The sequence below is a fragment of the Psammomys obesus genome, unplaced genomic scaffold, assembly GCF_907164565.1.
Source record: "Psammomys obesus unplaced genomic scaffold, mPsaObe1.curated_primary_1811, whole genome shotgun sequence".
In the NCBI taxonomy this organism is placed as follows: Eukaryota; Metazoa; Chordata; class Mammalia; order Rodentia; family Muridae; genus Psammomys; species Psammomys obesus.
The window spans coordinates 604918-627723 of NW_026592439.1; positions in this window are offsets into that span (position 1 = coordinate 604918).

Consider the following 22806-nt stretch of genomic DNA (forward strand, 5'->3'; position numbering starts at 1 on the left):
ATTTCTACTTAGGATAGCTTTACATTCCCTATTTAGCAATGTTATCAATAAAACACTAAATTTTAAATTACAATCATTAATTTTACCATGTATATTATAGTGCTGATTTTAAATGCAAATAGAGGAAAATAAAGTTTATATGTGAAATCATTTAAATTATCCAATTCATATTTTGCAGTTTATATGTGCATTTGTATTTTACAATAACACTGAAAGTGCTAACCAAAACAGCAACAGCAACAACAACAACAAATACCACCACACAGTATACCCAACAATCAATAAAAGCAAATGGTTTCTGGAATGGGACTGATTTAACCTCACTCACTCCCTTACATTGTGAGCCCACTACAATTCAGAAGAATTCATGAATACCGTATAAGGTGAATGAAGCGACATCTTTCATGTATGTCTTCCTCTCAAATGCATGTTCCATTGTCCTAATGGGTTTGTCTTAAAAAAAAAAAAAACACAAGTTGAAAGATGGAATGACTAGGAATTTACAGGTGACAACAAAGCATTAACTCAAGGTGCAGTATTCCTCTGAAAATTAGGCCACATGTGACATGCTTCTTTTAGGCCCTCATGCATACAAATGCAGGATGTACCTCATGGACACAGGGGAATTGCCCTTGTTAGCAAGCGTCAAATTGACGCAGCCAAGAATCTCACTTGAGAAAGAGTCTTAGTTGAGTAACTGTCTTTATCAGGCTGGCCTGTGGACTTGTTTGTGAAAGACTGACCTTATTGACGATGGATGTGGGAGGGCCTAGCCCACTGTGAACACGGTGTAATTCCTAGGGCAGGTGTACCTAGGCTGTATAAAGGAGCTATCTGAGCATCTGTTGGAGTGAGCCAGTGGACCAGCCAGCAAGCACTGTTCCTCTGTGGTTTCTGTCTCTAGTTTCCTGACTTGAGGGTCCATCCTGCTGTCAGTGATGGACTGTCATCTGTAAGATGAAATAAACCCATTCCTTTCCTAAGGGTCAGAGTGAGATGAAAGTAGAGTAGAAGCCTACTACCTGTGTTAAGACAACTCCCTTTAGAAGTTTCCGGGCAAAGACCAAGCTTTGATCTCATGGTGTTCCCAGCCTCTTGAGTATATGACCAAAACCTACGGGGAGGGGATGGCTTGGAAAGCATCATCAGTAAGATCTGAAAGTAAGGCTTGAGGGGGCTTGCCCTCACCCTGTATCCTGTCCCTACCCTAGATTCAGTGTCCACCAGGTCAGCCTGGCCCAACCATAATCAAGGCCACCCCCGTCTTTAAAAAGCACAGGAAGCAGAGGTTCTCCAGTTCTACCTTCTGTGGAAGACAACGCAGCAAGCCATCAGGGAGGCTTCCTACCTGGTGTCTAAGAGAAACGGAAATGCTCAAATTTTCCTACAACAAGAAGTATTCATTAGAAGATCTGATAACAAACTGCTCTGTAGACTTTATCAGACACCGTGTCTGTCTTCCATGCGGATTCCTCAGGGAGAGAACTTGGCATTTTAGATCTAGTTCAAGCATTAGTAGACGCATCAGATAAGTGCTTGAAATTGTCTGTGGACTGAGTACTCCATGTAGAGGAGGCTCACTATTTCCTTGCATAAATGGTGACGGGGGGACGGCACCAGAGAACATAAAGGAGACTATCATACAAACTGAAGCACAAAGTGACTGGGGCAATCTGAGCTGGCTTAGCAGGGACTCCAGCCCACACTGTATTTCTGTTATATGGATATTTTATATTCATATAAAGAATATGAATCCTCCTGAGATGCCGATAAATACTAAACTGGTGACACCATATGAAAGTGCAGAACTGCCCTCTTTTAAAGAAAATATCTAAGAGGCCAGTCCCAGGTAAAATCCAGGAGGACAGTCATCTGAGTTACCATGCAGTTGCTTAACAAAAACAGAGGACAGTGTCTTAACTTTGCTCTTGGGTTGAAATCAAGGCACTTTATAGAATATGTATAGAATCAGTACGGACGTTCAACGTCATCTTCTTGCTCAGTGATTTTAAAGAAATTGAGTCATCCAGTGTGATTTTTTTTCCTTTTCTAAATTGTGTTCTTGTCGCTCCTAGAAGACATGCCTCTGTGTATGGCTATTACAGTATTTTGAAAAGTGAGGTATTTCTTTGATTAGGTACAACCCAAAATATTGATGTCTTGTGTGGATCATTTAAACAGTTTTAAAATTTTTTTATGTGCATGAATGTTTTGCCTGCATGTACATACGTGTGTGTGTGTGTGTGTGTGTGTGTGTGTGTGTGTGTGTGCACAACATGTTTGTGCCTGATGCCCTCAGAGGTCAGAGAGGTTTCCAGAACCTTTAGAACTGAAGTTATGTTACAGATCATTGTTAACCACCATGTGAATTCTGAGAAATAAAGGCCAGGTAGTCTGCAAGAGCAGCAAGTGCTCTTAACTACTGAGCCATCTCTCCAGACCCCAAGTGCAGTGTCCTTTAATTCTTTCTGCTGTTTGTCACAACTGTTATTTAAAGAACCAAGTATATATGGCTTGAAAACATTATGATCCTTTTCTTAGTTTAAATAAACCCCAAGGTAATGGAAAAACAAAACCAAACCCTTAGTATTTTAGGCTGGAGCGAAACCTCAGTGGTGGAGAACTTACCCAGCACATGCAAAGCCCTGGGTGCTATTCTCAGTACTACAAGAGAAAGCTCAAGTCCCTCAGCAGGTTTAACCTTCAATGAAATCAAGTAGCTGCTCTGTGTGCAAAGAGGATAAAGCAATACTTGTCCCAAATCTTTACCAAGAAGCCTCATAGAACTGAAGTCCCTCACCAGGCTCAGAGACTCTCTGTAGTACTGCCCTCTGTTGGCTCGCTGTGGCGAGCTTATATAAATTAAAAGCCTTGGGGTTGGAGCCAAATTGTCACTCACCAAGAGACCGCTTGTTGATCTTGCTTAATATGCAGACTCTGAGTTTGTAGGGAGTCTCTGCAAACACCAGGGCTAGCAGTGTGGCAACCTGTGTGAGGCAAGAAGGAACTCCAGTCCAACCAAGGAGGAAGTGGCCAAATAAAAAAACAGATCTTGCTGACTAGCTTTAGGAATGTAATCTAACGGTCCTTAGTAAGGCAGAGGGAATGGCTTTTCTCAACGACAGAGACAAGGGCTTGCTGGAGCCTTACTTGAGTGTGGCAGGTGCTACATCCATACAGTACACAAGATATTCCTTCTACACACACTGTGAGTTTAAAGACCTCTATGCCACACTCAAGCTGGCCAGAGTTCCTTCACCTTCAGCCAAGGTTCAGACAATTAACTATGATAATCCCTATGAGGAGCCTACAACCACTTTTGGGAATGTGCTACTTTCAACAACTCCTCTTTGAGAAGTCCAATTGCACACTCTTCGGTGTGCTTTTATTCTCTTCTTGGGCGCTTTTCTATTAAAGTAACTTTATGAAAATCTCCAATTTTGCTTCCTACCAGCTAATTCAGAAATTCTTTTATGCATTAGAGCCACAAACCTCAGTTTTGTCTGAATTGAGGTCCCCAAAAGATTAAGGGACCTTCTTAGATATCAAGAATTACAGACTGGTCCTCTATTTCTGCTATTTTATTATGGGCATCGTGCTCATCTGCAAATGAGCAAATGGTAGATACTTGCTACAGGAAGTAGCCATAATAGAATAGTGTGTAGAGTTTGAATGGAATTAATGTAAAGAGATTGGGACAACCATCTACAACCAGATAACTAAAAATGGCCTGGTTCTCAAGTAGAAGAGGTGAAGGAGAGGGGAGAGCAAATCCCACCTCTTTCCTATTACAGATTTTAGACCATGAGGCAAGCTTAAACGTAAGTGACAGGAAGAGGCGCAGGGGAGTTTTACATTGAACTGTTAAGTTACTGGAAGTGATAAAAGTGAAACTGAAGGATTTGCCCCAAACCTCCTTAAGTAATGAGTGCATATGTTACAGGGCCCTCAGAGACATGGAGAACCAAAAACTCTCTGATGCTAACTCTCAACCAACAAAACTCAACAATTTAGTTGTTCAAAATTTTGGTTAGGTGTGTTTCCTAACCATCTGCTATGAGTCGAATTTCCTTCTACATTCAACACACAGCAAGATAGCTCTTGTCGTCACACAGATTTCATTCTTGTTGGCTAGCCATGAGGAACGGCACTAATTTAATTTCCCTTGTGACAACAACTGCATGTGTCAAACTTGACAACTGCTAGACAGAAAAACTATTGAGGACTGAGCATTGGGGAAACAAGGACAGAATCTGACTTTAAAGTCAGAGAGAACTTCCCTTTCAAACTAGAGACTGAAAAATGAAAGGTGATAGGCAGGTCAGAGGACTGTGAGAGGAGGAGTCTTCAAGGAAAAGGAAGATGATGCAAAGGGTGGGAAGGAGCTTTAGCCCAATCAGTCATTGCTATGACAGGCCTTGCCCTTCTCGTCCATTCCCTCTGCCTTGCTAAAATTTTAAAAATTGTTAGATTACATTCCTAAAACTATCCACCAAAATCTATTCCCTTATTTGGCCACTTCTTGAAGCTGAATACTGTGGTCCAGCTATCAAAATACTGAAGTCCAGTAATCAAAAGCCCTCTTGGGCTCACCTAATTAAAATGCCCAGTTAAAATTAAACACTGCATCCTATTTCGAGGTTTCTCCTTTTTCTTTTATAAACCATGTCTGTCTCCTCTCTATTCAGAGGCAGGCCTTTGCCCTCTGGGACAAAAATACCTGTAGTGACAATTCTGGAATTTTGTTGTTGTTTTTTTTTAACACAGAAATATTATAAGAATATGTTTTCATTTTAATCCCAGTTGTGAGAGTATGAAGCTACTTCAGATTGTCTGTAGCAGTTGACTATGATCTGCCTCAAGCTCTAGCAGAGGAGTGGTTTTACCACCTATGGGTAGTTCCTGCGATTGTGTGACATCTAGAATTCTGGAAACTTTTCAGAAGGTATAGAAATGCTAGAACTCCAGAGGCATTAGCTGTGGCTGTTGGTCATTCAGGGGGCTTGGTTGTGATTTGTTACAAGTAGTGCTCAAAGAAGAAACAAAAAAGAAATTAGATTCAGAAATCTCTATCTCTTCCTCTCTCCCCTCTATTTTTTCTTTCTCTCCTATCTAGTGATAAGGGGTAAAACTGGGAAGATAAAGAGTATAAAAAAGAAGAAACCACAAAGTAGCAACGACCAACTACAAATACTCTTTCTCCCTTCCCTTGTACCTTTACTGTTCTCTCTCATCCTTTATGTTCTGTCTTTGCCTTTTATTCCCTTCCCTCTCTCCCTCCGGGGCAAATAAATCTCCTTTGTGCTGAGAACTTGGTCCTGGGGTTCCTGAGCCAATACTGCTCTCTTATAGGGTACCCTCCCTACTAATTGCTCTTCCCATCGCTGTGCCAAAATATCTGACAAAAGCAACTTAAGGAAGGAAAGGTGGATTTTGGCTCCCAGTTTCATGGTGAGGAAGTGATGGTGGCTAACACTTCTAGCTTTAATGGTAAGAGAGGCAAGTAGTGTCACACACATGGTGTCTCTGTCATGAAGAAGAAAGAGGCTGGGAGAGTAGCTCTGTTGAGGAACACTGCTGTGTGATGAGACTTTCACAATACACATGTCTACTCACCCCAGATAGGGAACCCACAACAGACCGAAGTACAGAGAGCAACAAAGTCTAACTTGGTGTTAGACTTTGGGTGAGAGGTTACTTACAGGAATAAAAATTACTCAAAAGAGAACCACAAACTGGGAACCTAGAGCACACTGAACAACCTGCTGGCAGTTCAGCAGGTTACCGTATCCTTTCCAAGTGATTCAGTTGGTCTAGCTCTCTTCCCGGCAGCTCAGTGAGGTTGTTGCTCCCAGATGGCTGGCTTGTTCTAAAAAGTCTTCTTTGTAGCTTAGTTTGTCTGAGTCTTTTTTTTTTTCTAATAAGCTCCACCCCTCTTAGACTCTCAGCTTTTATTGCTTACTCTGACAGGGTGGGGCCTAGTGAATTTGGTCAGTTTCAGGAACTTCCTGAAGCTATTCTAAATTGTTTACTTTTCTGATGAATGAGCCTCCTTATAGGATGGAATGTTTCAATCCCAGAGGAAACTATACACAAGTATCGGTTTCCCAGCATGCACAAAACCCTGGATTCAATCTACAAGCACCACCTAAAAACTGGGCATGGTGATACACTGTGGTAATCCTAGCACTTGCTGCTTGCTGGCTAACTCTGTGGCTCATGCTCAGCTATCTTTCTTATACAGCCAGCAAGTGCTTATTTAGCTAATGCAAATAGATGCAGACCAGGTTTTAAATAACAGGACTGACAAAATGATGGGACTTTTTTTTTCCTTAACCTTAATTGTACCAAATACACTGACAAAAACGTCAAAGGAGTTTAAAAAGCACATTTTATCTATTTAAGGTATAGACACAATGTGCATTGTATAAAAGACAATACTGTTTGCTTTGCATGCATTAACCCTATACACTTATAATTCTACAGGTTTCTACACAACATTTATACAAAGCTCATACCTACAGGATAGTAAGCCCTTAGGTGTATGCATCTCTACTTGCAGGTGTAAATAGATATATGTAATAAAATGTAATAACCACAAATAGTAGGTATTTATTTAACCAGAATTACTAAGTATCTTAGGATTTCTGTTGCTGTGCAGAGACACCATGACCACAGCAACTCTTGTAAAGGAAAATATTTAATTAGGGCTGGGTTGCAGTTCAAAGGTTTTGTCCATTATCATTATTGTGGGAAACATGGCAGCATGCAGGCAGACATGCTGCAGAAGGAGTTGAGAGTTCTATTCTTGATCTGTAGGCAGCAGGAGACTGACTCGCTGGGAATGGCTTCAGCATATATGAGACCTCAAAGCCCCCCTCCACAGTGACCCAAAGCCACACCTTCCTCCAATAAGGCCACAACTCCTAATAGTGCCACTTCTTAAGGGCTGGGCATTCAAACACATGAGTGTGTGGGGCCATACCTATTCAAAGAGCCATACTTAGTGAAAAAGGAAAAAAGTTAAAACAAATAAAACATTTTTTGTTTTAAAATCTATTCATGAGACAGGTTTCACTATGTATACCAAGCTGACTCTGAACTTATTGTGTAGTCCCTGGGATCAATACTGAATGGATTCAGCAGGCGGTATTTGTATACATACATGTTGTGCATGCAAATATACATGTTACACACACACATATGTTACAATAATGATTAAAGAAGAGGGCATGATGTGAGAGGGAGTGGAGGGGACTAGGTGTTAGGTTTCAAACCTGGAACAAATGGCCGAGGTGCCTATTTAACATATCAAAGCAGATCTTGTTGTCAGTCCCTCCCTGTACCCCCTATTCCCTACTGCTTATAAGGTGTCCTACCTGGCCTCCCTTGCCCCCTACCCTGAACTTTCCAGCCCAGAGGGCTGGGCTGCTGCTCCCCACATCAGCCAACCATTTCAGTTACCCACTCTCTTTGTACCTTTGGACCTCCTGGCTGCTCTCTCCCCTCTCCTTTCCTCCTCATCTCTCTCCTCACATGGCCCAACTCAGTCTGTTCATGTCCACTCTGGCCTCTCCCAGATGTCCCTGCTTCTGGCTGTGCTCTCCCACGTATCCACAACAAACCACCTCCTCCACCATACCTAGGATCAGTCATATCCTTTCCTTTTTTTTTTTTTAATTAATTTTTTTCATTCACTAGCGAGGAGTTGGGAAGGGTGAGATGGGGTGGAAATGATGCAAATACAGAACTCATGTACAAACTTCTCAATTTTTTCTTTTTTATTATTATCATTTATTACAATTTATTCACTTTGCATCCCAGCTGTGGCCCTCTCTCCTTCCAATCCCACCCTCCCTCATCCCACCTTCCCTCCCCTTTCTTCCACTGTGCCGGTCCCCTAGTCCACTGACAGGAGAGGTCCTTCTCCCCTTCTATTTGACCCTAGCCTATCAATCAGTTCTCATCAAGGCTGACTGCATTGTCTTCCTCTGTGGCCTAACAAGGCTGCACCTGTCGGGGGTAGGTGATCAGAGAGCCTGTTACTGATTTCATGCCAGAGACAGTCCCTGTTCCCTTTACTAGGAACTCCATCTGAATACTGAGTCTATGGGCTACATCTGAGCAGGGATTTTAGGTCCTCTCTGTGCATTGTCCTTGGTTGGGGTATCAGTCTCTGCAGGGTCCCCAGGACTCAGTTTTGTTTTGTTTTGTTTGCTCTGTTGGTCTCCTTTTGGAGCTCCTGTCCCCTCCAGGTCTTTTTATCTCCCTCTTCTTTCATAAAATTCCATGCCCTCTGCCCAAAGTTTGGCTATGAGTCTCAGCATCTGCTATGTAGAGTCTTTCAGAGGCCTTTTGTGGTAGGTTCCTGTCCTGTTCCCTGTTTTCTCCCTTTTCTGATGTCTGTCTCATTTGCCTTTCTGAGTGAGGATTGAGCATCTTACCCAGCGTCGTCCTTCTTGCTTAGCTTCTTTAGGTGTACACATTTTATTATATTTATCCTATATTATATAGCTAATATCCACTTATAAGTGAGTATATATCATGTGTGTCTTTCTACTTTTGGGTTACCTCACTCAAGATGATCTTTTCTTGTTCCAAGTATTTGCCTGCAAATTTCATGATTTCCTTGTTTTTAATAGCTGAGTAGTATTCCATTGTGTAAATGTACCACAATTTCTGTATCAGTTCTTCTGTTGAGGGACATCTAGGTTGTTTCCAGCTTCTGGCTATTACGAATAAAGCTGCTACAAATGTGGTTGAGCAAATGTCCTTGTTGTATAGTTGAGAATACTTTGAATATATGCCTAGGAGTGGTATAGCTGAAGCAAAAAAAAATTTTTAAATAAGAAAAAAAACCCCACTATTTTAACAATGTGATCTTTTCTGATCTCTCCCCAAAGTATTTCTTTTCCTATTTAGAATTTTTTTTCTCAAAAAATTGTTTTCACATGTGTAACTTTTAAATATTTTCCTTCTACTTGATGGCTCCTTTCTACTTTTTTTTCTTCTTTAAATTAAACTTAAAAAAAAAAAACCTTTATAAAATTCCTGAGCTTAAATAGAATCACCCATATTCTTGATAAAATGAAATAGTTTTTTGCAATCTTATATTTTAATTAATGCTCAGAGAGCTGCATTTGAAACATAGAAGGTTATACCCCTTGTACATTAAATATTTCACAGACATAAATACAAACATGGCTAAAATATATGTTAATAGTCCTGGAGACATTTCTGCTTTGACTTATCAACACAGCTTTACCGAAGTCATATAAACTAAAAGACATTTTGGAAGATTTAACAGTTTTAATTTACATGGATATTTATCTATAAGCCATCTTTGTAGCATGCAAACAATATACAATCATGAACCCATGTAAACATAGTTCACGTAACATACACATTCAAACAGTCAGATCCCACCCTAAAAAAGACACACGCCTAAGATTTTATACCTTTCACTTTGATTCATTATTTGTCAGTTTTTTAAAGTTAGATTAATGATCTGATTACTTCCTCCATCGTGTCGCTAAGCAATCTTTGATCCTAAATCTGTACTTCTGGAAATCTGCACTTCTGCACATCTCAAATTTACATCTCAAAGACCTGAACTTTGAGAATGACAAACGAAAAGGTCCATAGTTCACAGTGGCTGTGCAGCCTTAAGTATTGTCTTTCCCTATTTTGAGGTCACCAGTAGTGAGGGAGCTGCCCCCCCCCTTTTTTTTTTTTAACTTAGGGCCTTATAAGATAGACCAGAGGGTAGAGACTTGTCATCAAGTCTAATGACCTGCACTGGATCCCCGGACACAGGAACACATGAGCCGAAAGGTGAGAGCTGACTCCCAGAAGTTGTTTTCTGACCATCCCGTACACCAGGGCTAGTGCTCACACAAATAAATAAATGCATTTTTTTTAAAATGACCAACTAAAATATCAGAAAGTCAGTCTGGAGCCTCGTTTGGGTAAAGTTGTTCTATCTAACTTTTCTAGCCAGAGGCATCCGTTCAATGAGAAAACAAAGGTCACTTTGTATACATAAAGTCTCTCTTGGCCTTTCTGTTTTAGCCTGTAGGTAGGGTGTGGCCTCATACATCAAGGAGGTCCCCAGTGATAAGACACACACAGGAATTCTTTAGTCTGAGCATCTGCCAAGGGCTTTCAACCTGCAGTAACCACTTACACTTGTCATCTCCACTCCCTAAATCAGAAAGCAATCAAGGCACTAAGAACCTTCTGTCAAGAGGACAAGAGAGGAACCGATAAGAAAGTCTTCCTTGAATATTGGAGGTTGGTCTGATTTGTTACTGGCTCTCATGATCTGGTTATCCCTAATCTTGCTTTGTAAACCTGCCTAAGACATACCTGATTGGTTGATTAAATGGCCTATACCTGGGCAGGGCAGAATGGGGAGGTGTGGCTAAGGTTCTCAGGCTGGGAGAGGACAGGAGACTCCTGGAAGACAGACAGGTGGGAAGAGAGGAGGAAGGAAAAAACACCACGATGGGTTAGTGTGGAGAAGAAACCATGTGGGCTGGGAGGAAAGACTCCAATAATGGTGTGAAAAGACCCAGATGAAGAATACACATAAGTATCATGGGATTCTGGATGGAAGGTAGACCAGATTAGGATGGTTAGAATGTATGGCATTGGATGGAGTCTGGGGGTGGATGGTGAGGATACTGAGACAGTGTAAGTGAAATGTATGCCTGGCCCAAGGCAAATAAGGCAATTATAAATTCTAACAGGTGTCTGTGTCTTATTATTTGTAATAGCAGGTTAAGTAATACCGCCGTGATAATTTTAGGGCTAATAATAAACATTAAATAGCCCAACACTCTTTTTTTTTTTACTACAACAAATGGCACCCAACTAATTTAAGTATCCACTCCCTTTAAATCATATTTTATCATAATTTGGTAGGGGAGGATAAGGTCCTAGAGATACAACCCAAACTTAAAACCTAAAAATTCCCGGGTCAATTACTGTCTCTTTAAGAGAGACTTTTTTTCCTTCTTTTCTTTTTAAAACATGTTCTTCCTATATTTAACAAAATATTGCTTCCTCGCTTTTTACTTTTTTAATTATTATTTTATTTTTGTTAATTACATTTTATTCGCTTCATATCACAGCTACAGCCCCCTCTCCCATCCCTTCCGAAACCCTCCCTCTCTTCCTCTTTTTTTTCTATGCTCCTCTCCCAGTCCAATGATAGGGGAGGTCTTCTTCCCCTTTCATCTGACCCTAGTCTGTCAGGTCAGGGTATCAAAACATATGCTGAGACTCGCAGCCAAACTTTGGGCAGAGTGCAGGGAACCTTATGATAGAAGTGGTAGATAGACCTAGAAGGGACAGGAGCTCCACAAGGAGAGCAACAGAACCAAAAAATCTGGGCACAGGGGTCTTTTGTGAGACTTATACTCCAAACAAGGACCATGCATGATTTAGGCCTAGCAGGAGCCCAATTACTGAAGAGACAGATGAAGGAGACTTCTGAGACTGAAATGATGCAAATGCGAGAGGTTTATTCAAGCCATCGCTCCATGGGGCTGTCTCTGCACTCAGGGGAGAGTCAGCCCTGAGGAATAAAAGCCTCCGGTTTTTAAAGGAAAAAGCACAGGGAGGTGAGGGTGTTACAGGTCTGGCAACATTGGATTGAATAAAGGGTCTATTTGGGGCACTGTGGCAGCCTATTTAGAGTTAATGACAAATTGGAGTGCGCATCTGAGCAATGGAATTCGGCCTCTTGGCCCTGGCTATAATCTAAAGTTTGTTGTCTCAGAAACTGACCCTGGCGATTCTACAGCAGAGGGCTCTGACCCTGAGAAACTCCATGCAACCATAGTAACCAGACAGCAGTTTCTGTGTAAACTTGAGTGAGCTCTCATATGTTTCGGCTAAGTAAAACTGCCTCCGTGAGAAGCTGCTTGTACTTTTCTGCTATGTATTGATAACTTTTGATCAGTATAGGGGAATTCTAAGTGACACTTTTCTGAAAAAGAGGGGAGACAAAGAAAATTAGTAAGTGTCCTCCTCACTCTCCTTGACTACTGAGCACACTTGCTTGAACATACTTGGATGTTTTCATACATGTACATGTATGAATAAGACAGAATGAGCCCAGAAGGGCTTTTTACAAACAAAGTCTTATGAAATCAGCTTCTGGGGGGAAAAAAACAGTTGGCAAAGAGGAAAGCAAGGTGGACCAAATGTTCAGGTAACCCACAGCTTATTACAATACTAGAATGCACACCCTTAACGACTTGAAACTGACTGTTTTTCTGCTTTTAACTGAGATACTATCACATCAAAGTTAGGGAAAAATGGTCATGATATACAAAACTTCAATAGTTTAGGGAAAAGATGCATATGTCTAATGGTGATCAATCTCGATTTAATCAAGATTGACTTTAAGGTGTTTAGAATTGCCTAGGAGACAAATGTCTGGGTATGTCTGTGAGGGATTTGCTAGAAAAGCTTCACTGGAGAAGGGAGACCTATCCTGGAAGAGTGCAGCTCCATTTCATGGTCTGGGATCCCGATCTAAATCAGAAGGAAAAAGTGAATGCAGCTTTAGTGTTCATCCCTCTCTGCTTCCTGACTGTGGATACCATCGAACGAGCTCCTTCATGCTTCAGCTTCCACAGCTGAGCCGTTCCTGCCATGGTGCCCTCCCCAGTATGATGGACTGTGCCTTTAAACTGCAAACCCAAATAAGTCCTTCTTCCTTTAAGTTGATTTTGTCAAGTATCTTATCAGAGTAAAGGAAAAAGTAACTAATATATATGTGTATGCTTATATATATATGTAAATGTATAAGCACAAATGCATATCCACATACATGTATACTATATAACATATACACAGAGGAGAAAAAGAGAGAAAAAAATTAAAATTAAATAAAGCATTAAAGAATGGGTATTCATGAGAGCAAACTCACAGATTTGAAGACAGGTTATAAAGGTGGATTTTTGTTGTTGTTTTTGTTGTTACTATTGTTTAGAACTGGCTGTTGAAGTAGCTCCAGCCAGCTTTGAACTTACGGTAGCTGAGGCAAGTCTTAAACTTCTGATCCTTTTGGTTACTCCTCCTCCTAAGTGCTGAGATTACAGGTTCATGTGCTACCATGCCTTGGTATAAGGGCTTTTCTGTATAATTTTCTTAATATTCCTAAAGTTTGACGCTATTTTTAAGTCAAAACTTGGAAAGAGGAATTCATGAATGATCTGTCTTGATTATTTCTCACTGCCTTTAAAATACTGAGTCCTTATTGACATGTACTGTCTCCTCTACTTTACCCATATAGGACCCTCTTTTTATAGACTTTTGGGCTTTCAGAACAAATAATGATCTAAAACTGAACACCCATTAGACTGTCAACCAGAAGAGGACAGATTAGATTTTTTTTTTTTTCGATTTAGTCAAAGTCCAGGCGTGGTGGTATGAGTCTGTGATCTCAGCTGTTCAAGAGGTGCAGGCAAAAGAACTATCTATGGACATTGTGCCACTTGGATAACATGGGGGGATTCTTCCTCTGTAGACAGAGGAATCTGGGGGCTGGAATAAGAAGAGGAAAGGGGAGGAGGGAAATGAACAAAGTATCCCAGAGTCATATACTAGCCATGTTGTCTAGAATGTGTACATATCATAGAATGGCCATAACATAAACTGGGTTGTTCAACAATGGCTATCCTCATGCTGGAAACAACCTATTAGATGCTCAGCCCATGAGGCTGAACACCTCAGCTGTCCCAGTCTGTTCCTGAAGTCCTGGATTGTCCTAGTCTACTGTTTCTGCTGAAAGGCTGAAGAAGCCTGAGTCAGATATTAGTGGAGGGTGGAGGCAGCATCAAGGAGAATACACACTCACCAGCAAGGAACAATGACAGGCAAGTCAGCATGCACCAGGATTTTGTTGTTGTTGTTGGACTTTTAAATACTTGGACCACCCACTGGAAGGTTCCAGCCACTCAAGGGACAGGGTGTTTTTTATAAGGTTACAGCTCTGAGGGACAAGGTTTCCCCAAAGCAAGTGTTGCAGCTCTGAAGGAAAAGGTATCCTGGTACGTGGGAGCCAAAGAACACCACAGAGTCACGCTGCACAATAATCTTCATGCAAGAGATTTATTGGGAAAAGCACAAGAAGGTGGCTGCCTCTGCTGCTTTGGGAAACAGCAGGAAACTGAGCTGGAAGAAGGCTTAGTACAGGGCTTTTTAAGGGCAGAGTTTCCCAGGGAAGAGATTTCCAGGGTAGGGATTGGTGGGAATTCAAGTCCTGAGCTTGGGTTGAACCCAATAATTGGTGGAATTTCAAGATCAGAGGTTGGTTGGTTTTTGAGCTCAGGAATTGGTAGTTTGTTTGTTTCAGGTCAGGAATTGGTGGGTTAACAACTCAGAAGTGAGCTCAGACTTTTTACCCTACACTTTTTCTTTCAGATATGTGTTCCTGGAAATGTCCCAGGTATTGGTTCAGAGGGTTAGTTGATTGCAGATCTCATCAAGTTGACCATCAAGATTAACCACCACAAGAAACAAATAGACAAGGACTATAAACTAGATGTGTTGTGACTCTGCCCATCTTTTTCCCTTCTAAAAAGCAGGAGTTCCTCTCTCAGCCTTGCCAACTCTGGCCAAGAACAGGAACATAGAACGGAAGGACCTTTCTAAAGCAGAAGTTTGCTGACCACACCATCATGCTGGAAACCTTGAGAGATGAACTCCTTAGAAAGCCTAAGCTTCTGATGGTGCTTTGCATGATTTGGTTTCTCTCTCACTTCTAGCTTAGATCCTCCTCTTTGCCAAATGCTGCAAGTGTTCTGTACTTGCAATTCCTCAGAAATCACCCTGTGCCTTTTCAGAGCTTTAGTGATTCCTGGAAACCCCTCCTCATCATCACTGATCCAATAAGCTCTTACTCATTTGTTAAGACTCAAAGCAATTGTTCTCCAAATCCAAGATATGTTTCTTAGAAGAGATTCACTTTCCCTTAAACATCAACTCTTTCTACCTACTGTGTGACAAAGATGTGCATTGCAGGGCAGGCTTGGATATCAAACAGGGAAGCCCACAACATTTACGTTTCTCAATATTTTCTTCAATCTTGGAAAACCATGACAGAGAAGTGGCTTGCCCAAGGCCATTTGACTAGTTGCCAGCAGAGCTGAGGCTGTAGGTCAAGGATGATTCCTCCTTTTACTGACATCCACTGGGCATCCCCTGTATCACAAGAATCTCTGACATTCTCTTAAATCCTAGAACTTTACAGGCCTTGCTGGGATGACAAGATTGGCAGGTTCACTGGCTTCTAGAGAAAGTGCCTGAACAAGTACTTTGGTCTCCAGGTTTACACCTAATGCTTGGAATGGTACTAGAAACCCCTAGGAGATTGCATATCAAAAATTCCATGGCATTGAAGATAAGGCATGAGCTCTGGAGTCAGACAATTCTGGGTTTACATTCCAAAACTACCATTCATCAATTGTAGAACTCTAGGAAAAGTAAGCTTTTCTTGTGTGGAAAAAAAAAAAACGTAGATGCTTTTCTTTAATGGATATTCAGGGAGCAAATGTCACTAAATCATGCAATACAAGGTCCAGCATACAGTTAGGATTGCACTAGTATGTTGTCTTCTCTTGTCCCAGACTGCTACTTTCTTTCTTCCTGATTCAGGACTTCAACTTGTCTGACTCAAGACAAGATCTCTTAGCTCAAGTTCCTCCAAGTGTGAAATAAGACAGAATTTTGATTACATGGTTTCTATGCCCAAATCCTTGCTTTTAATATTTTTGCTTCAATGGGTCATCCTGATCGTATCAGAGGATTTGGCACAAAACCTTCCCATGGTTGTGACCTGAACAGAGGTCTTGCTCTCAGAGGAAGTAGAGAGAGGTAAAATGCAAATTGTGGTGGCTAACTTGGACTTCCCTGGGTCTGATGACTTCCAAGATGCCTCTAATATATAATTTCAGTGATGATGTTTATAGAAGGAGCCAACCTTACCTCTGAAGAATAGATATATTTAACAAACACATTTAGCAATATTCTATGTTAGACATTATTATATTGGGAAGCATGAAGATAAATAGAAAAAAGGAGATAGAAAAAAAGGAACTTACTCAGGAGTTGGGTACACTGGCTTCAACCCAACAGATCTGGTTTCTGGTCACATCTTTGCAAAAACTGACTTCATGGTAAGTCCCTTAAAGGTGTCAGCCTCTAAGTGTAGCTTTTTTTTTTTTTTTTTTCAGAATTAAGTAAAGAAAGCTAAAAAAGGTGAATTCTAAGATTGTTTTATTTTGGGATTTTGCCTCTAGATTATTCTTCTTCTCCTAAAGTCAATCTATATATTCAAATATTTCCTGGAAACGTCCTTCTAGATAAACTGTAAATACTTCAACTAAACATATCTCAAGCTAACAACTAACCCTATACTTCTTGCTCCTAATTTTGCCCCCAAGTTTTCTTTACATCTATGCTTCCTTTCCCAAAAGACTAAACTTCGGTGCTAAAGGTCATGGTATTCAGGCTGTTGTCCTTCATGTCCAGCATCCAAACAGACATCAAATCCTGCTGCCAGATCCAAAGGAATCCCCAGACTTCAAGAGGGAGTTCAAATATACAGAAATCAGGAAGATTTATGATGGTTAAATAAAAGCCAGAATTCCTTGGAAACTTGTGAAGCTGCTTCCCATCAAGCACAAAGAGTCATTTCCCTTATGCTGACAAAAAGGGCATATGTGGCTCTCCAATTAACATACACCTGTAGCACCTATCATGATATCAAGGTCCACGCTAGCTTCCAGGCTCCCCCATTCCCTACTCACAAGTACTTGCTATATATTTCAAAGCCCCATCACTAGTCCCCTGACATTTCCCTACATGCAGCTACTAATTCTTATAACCCTGCCATTCACTCTGTTTTCTCTATGCCCTCCTGCTTCTCTCATTGTGCTCACTCTATTCTCTTTCTTCTTCTCTTCTTCCCTTTCTTGTAGATAGCCTTGGCAATGTCCAGTCTGCTAGCCATGCTCACACTACTCCTTTTTGTCTCTTCTCTGGACTCTTTTGGATGCCTCTGGATATTTTCTACCTCTTACATATAATAAAAAGCCTTCATCTTAACCATACCATGGAGTGGTCATGTCTACAGTTTCTTTACTGTGCACCCTTGTATACACCCGCCTGTTAGGATTGTGCAGCAAAGTTACAGGATAAATTCACAAATCACGCCATGCAACTGGTTCCATGTGGAAGGATTATTAAGGGAAATGGGGGGGTCACAGAGACCATCTCTGGGCACAGTGGGGGAGAGAGAGAGAGGGAGAGAGAGAAGAAATGACATGATTTCTCTTATAAGATGACCCAGAGCATGTACAGGTGATTTCAGGTGGTCTGCGGGTGGTCCATAGGTGGTCTCACAGATGCCTGATATCCAATTTGTCAGGTCCCTTGGAGCTGGCCATAGAGATGCCTGCTTACAGATCCCAACATTCTTCCCTTTCTGTTTTATTAAAAAGTAAGGAACTAGCATGGGGGGTGATAGTAGGGAGGGCATAGGGGCGACCTGTGCTCTTCAAGCTACTTCCTGCTAATTAGGGGTGTTGTCATTCTCAGAGTACAGCTGGTCCCCACCATCAGAGTTGATTGAAAGGTTATTGTCATCTGGTTCTGTGATCAGAGGCTGATAATCCTGTAAGAGTAACTGATTAATGTTTGGTTAAAGAATTTTTGCATTTGTTGTTGGAGGAATGCAGAGAAGTTAATAAAGCAGGGTGCAAAAAGCAAAAGCAAAGAGATGAGCAGAAGAGGTTGTGAGGAAGTGCAGAATCCATTTCCATATGAGGTTCTTGAAAGGCCCAAGAGCTAGAGGCCTCAAGCTGTTCCTTTCATTTTTATAGATTTGTCTGGAGTTGTTGGATTTTGTCTTTTACTCTACTCAACTGGTGGACATAAAAACAGCATTCCTGCTGGAGGAAGATACAAAGGCCACCTTCTGTAGCCATGAGGAGATCTAATCCATGTCGGTTTTGAAGTACTACTGCTGCCAGTGAGTCGATATGTCCTTGGAGAGTTAGTATTGTCTGAGCCACTTGCTGGAGATCCTGGATGAACTGAGAAGAAAGCTGATAATACAAAGTTAGTGAAGTTCTGCTGTCCCAGTCCCAACAGCTGCCATGATACCTGCAACAGCCAAGAGGGGCAAGACTTGAATTTCCCTCTTAACCTGCAGGGCAGCTATTGAGTCCATGACTGGGATTGGTAGGGTTCCTTTTCATTTATCACCCCCAGCTTGGGAAAGAGACACACCAGCATGCAAACTCCTGAGCAACCAGCAGGCAGACAATGGCAGACCTGAGTACCACAAAGAATCAAGGTATTATTAGCAGTAGGGCATTGGGGTTGAGATGAGGTTTCAAGGATTACAGTTTTATTACAGTCTAAAGAACTTAGCATTCCTACAGAGTGTGTCCCAGACACCTTGAAACAGCTTGTCATGCCAAAGAGGGTGATTTGAAAAAGGTAGGGAGTTGTGGCACCATCAGAGTCAGGGCAGTTAGTGAATGGTGAAGTAAGGTTACTTGACAGAGTCACCAGAGAAGCTGTCAGCGGTAGTTCTGAGTTGGTCCCAGGTGGGACACACAGCCAGCAAGTTTTAAAATGGTCCAGTTGGGTCACATTAAGAAACTTGTAGGCTGAGGTCAGAGTCTGAAGTAGGAGATGAAATGATAGGTTTGTATTATTTAGGAGGATGTCAGAGAGGCAATGACCTTAGAGAAGTGTTTAATTAACATCTCTACTTCTCCCATTCCCAGGGATTGGGTAATATACCGGGTGGGATCTTGTAGCTGAATGACCACAGGAGAATGGTGCCTAGTAATAGAGGGGTTTTGAACATCCCAAACTTGGAAGTCCACTCAAGAGGCTGGCAAAGGAAGTGATATGTCACAACTGATAGGTAGGGTAGCTAGGAGGAGGAGGAGAGAGGACACTGGTGAGCTTAGGGTCAGGCGAATGGGTGGAGTAAAGGAGAAAGAGACTCCCACTTTGGCTAAAAAGTCCCTTCCCAGTAAGGGAACTGGACAGGTTGGCATCACTTAAAAGGAATGAGTCAAGGGAACACCCCTGAAATTGAGTGGCGGAGTCCGGTAAGGCTGGCAAGGATGGTCCCCTAGTTCCCCTATGCTGACAATAGGGGAACTAGAAGGAGAGTTGGTCCTTGATACTGTCAGGACTGAGTAAGTGGCTCCAGTGTCCAAAAGGAAAGAGTGGGCTGCCCCGATACCATGATAATTACCTGTGGCTCCTTGCTACTGATGGCAGTGGTTGGGTCAAGGGAATCCAGGCACCTTCAGTCAACTGTAGCCAGGCCTAGGACATCAGCTGAGGGCAATCTGGGAGTGATGCCACCATATCATAGGAGAAAAGGTGGTAGTCAACAACCCAGTGTCTTCGTGGCATTTTGGACATGGCCCCTGTGCCTTGCAGAGGTTAGGTCAAAACTGAGCCCAGTGACCTTCTTGACCACATTTGAAACAGGGACCACGTGGTCTTTGTGCCTTAGGAGGCAAGGGAGCCTGGGTAGTCTCTGAGGCCAGTCGGATGGCCTTGGCCAGTATTAGGTATTTTTGCTTGTGGACTTTCTCATCTCTCCCACTGTACACCTTAAAAGACCGCACTAAGACTTCTGCCTGCGGAGTCAGAGGTTCTCTCTCCAAGCATTTAAGCTTAGCCCTGATGTTGGGGCAACTGGGAGTTAAAAATAGGTCATCAGAAGTTGCCTACTCTGTACTTTCGGGGTCTAGATTAGTATGTTGTAAGAGGGCCTTTGTAAGACACTCTAGGAAATGAGACAGGTTTTCATTCTTGTCCTGCATGACGTCCTGGAGCTTCTCACAATCAACTGGCTTAAGAGCAGCCTTGTGGAGACCAACTAGGAGGCAGGTCGTGAACTGATCTCTAGATAAAATGCCTTCTGGGGTATGATAATCTCATTGTGGATCCTGGTCAGGCACAGCCTCAGCTCCAACCAGGTGTGTTGTATTTGTTTGGTGAACCTCATCTGCATGCATTCTAACCTGTTCCCAAACTTGCCTGCTCTCCTCAGGTAATAGGTTATTGGTAAGAATCATATATATGTCATGGAAGATAAGACTATAAGATTGAATGAGATATTTAAATTCTTTAATGAAAGAAGAATTAGAGGTATAAGATCCTAGTCTCTTTTCTACTTGAGAAAGTTCAGTTAATGAGAAGGGAGCATGCACCCTAAATAAGCCATCCACACTGGCCACCTCCCACAAGGGAAGAATTGAGGCAGGTTTATGCTGAGTAGAGGAAAAGGAAGAAGAAGAAGAAGAAGAAGAAGAAGAAGAAGAAGAAGAAGAAGAAGGGAACTTTGCTACAGAGCAAGAGTGGGTAGCGGGGGGGGCTAATAGTTCTTGGTGAGGTGAAAGTGGCTGTCAAAGTACGACAACTAGGATGGCCTGTTGCTGGGGAGGGGATTGGAGAGATGGGTGAGGGTGCTGGAGAATCCAAAGAAGAAGCAGAGGAGGAAGGAGCAACTGGAGGTTGAGAAGAAGCTGGAGGTTGAGAACAGTGAGTCAGAGGTTCATCCGTGGGGTCAAAGGTAGAGAACTCTTGATGTTGAGACTTTATAGCTAGAAGAAATAGCTATAAAGTAGGAGATAATATGAAAGACAGGAAGGAGAACAGGAAGAACAGAGAGGTTTAGAGCAAGAGGAGAGAGAATGCTTGAACATAAGATGCCTCCTTCCATTTACCAGATCGCTGACAGTAATTAAAAAGATCCTGTAAAATTGTGGGATGTAATATGCCATTAATCAGCCAATTTGAACCATTATCTAAGGAATATGTAGGCCAAGTTTTATTACAGAGGTGTATGAACTTAGAGGCCTTTAACTCAGGCTCCATGAGTAGGGCTTTAAAATTCTCCAGAAGACATCCCAGTGGGGATGCTGGAGGAACAGACAAATGGGCAGTTCCCATTGGGAAGGTAGGAGTCGTCAGTGACCTGCCAGAGGTGTCCCAAAGGCAAGGTTTGGCTCAGTAGATAGTATGGCATTACCTGATCCACCAGCTCATCAGCATTGGCCAGAGACCAAGGGCACAGCTTCCCGTAGCAGATATGGTTTACCTAGCACTAAGATTTTCTTAGACAAGTGAGAGAGACAGGGGAGAAACCATGCCAGTAGAAGGGGAAAAGAAAATCTCACTCAAGGGAAAAAGGAAGCCTTAAGTGGAGGTCAACAAACAGGGTCAACTGTGGCCAGCGAAGGCCGTGGTTGGGGGATCCTCCATCTCAAAAGTTTCCAGGATGTCACCAGACACTCAACAATCAGTCTTCCCCTACCAAGTGAGATGGTCATTCTGACCAATGAGGGGAACTCACCAATCCAGCCAGTGTTGCGTATAAGAGGTAGCAATCTGGTTGCTGGAAAGTGGGTCGTGGGCAGATTTGAAATGAAATAGGTTTCCAGCAGCTCTGGTGGGGTGCTGGTGCTGAAAGCAACAACCACATGGTGTGGCTGCTGAAAGTGTCTGTTCCCGGCCAAGTGAACCAATGTTAGGATGGTGCAGCAAAATTACACGGTGGGTTCACAAGTCATTCCACGTAACTGATTCCATGTGGGAGGTTTATTAAGGAAAGGGGGAGGGGTCACAGAGACCGTCTCTGGGCAGGGTGGGAGTGGGAGAGAGAGAGAGAAGAGGTGCTGCAAGTTCTTTTATAAGGTGACCCAGAGCATGCACAGGTAGTTTCAGGTGGTCTGCGGGTGGTCCATAGGTGGCCTCACAGATGCCTGATATCTGGTTTGTCAGGTCCCTTGGGACTGGCCATAAAAATGCCCGCTTACGAATCCCAACACTGCCAAGTCTACATTCTAAGTAATTCTCTTATGGACAGCTTCTTCCATCCAATGGGCACTTTTTGAGTAAGATCATTAATTCTTATAGTGCAGATAATGGGAAAGCATTATTTTTCCCAGATTTTAGTCTTATGTAAACCCCTTTATCACTGAGGTCCAAGCAATTTTTCTAAAGCAAAGTCAGGTCCAAAAGAAGTTCCACTCCCCCAAATTCAGTTGGTTAGACAAAAGCCAACATTACTCAGAAATTTGTGAAGCTCATTCCCATCTAATAAAGGAACCAGTTCCCTTCCCACTGATAGAGGGGATAAATGGCTGTCTGTGGTGCCTCTCAGCATACCAAACAAAGCTGGCCTCCATAAGTACCTAGCTCTTCTCACCTCCTCCCCTACTGTAATCTCTCCTGCTCAGGAACTTTCCTAGCCAACATCTACTCATTGCTTCTTATAAACCTGCTCTTTCAATTATCCTATCTCTTTTGCTCCTCTCTCTGGGTCCTCTTCTTTCTTTGTCTTTCTCTCACTCTCTCTCTCTTTCTCTCTCTCTCAGAAGTAGGATTTTGGAGTAAGTCTCAGCAAAGATATCAATTCAGTTCCAGAGGTCTAACTTCTTCATGTCTGTTCCAAATTTAGAGGACTGGACTTCTAGAATATTTTACCCAACAAATGTCTACTTTCTAGATGTGGGTTGATCTCAGTAAAAAACTACTTGTGCTGGGAGATGGTGGCACACACCTTTAATTCCAGCACTTGGAAAGCAGAGAACGGTGTATCTTTGTGAGTTCGAGGCCAGCCTGCTCTACAAAGTGAGTTCCAGGACAGCCAAAACTACACACATAAAAACCCTGTCTCAAAAAAATAAAAAATGAGAGAGAGACAAAGAGAAAGAGAGAGGGAACCGCTTGAATGCATCCCTAGAG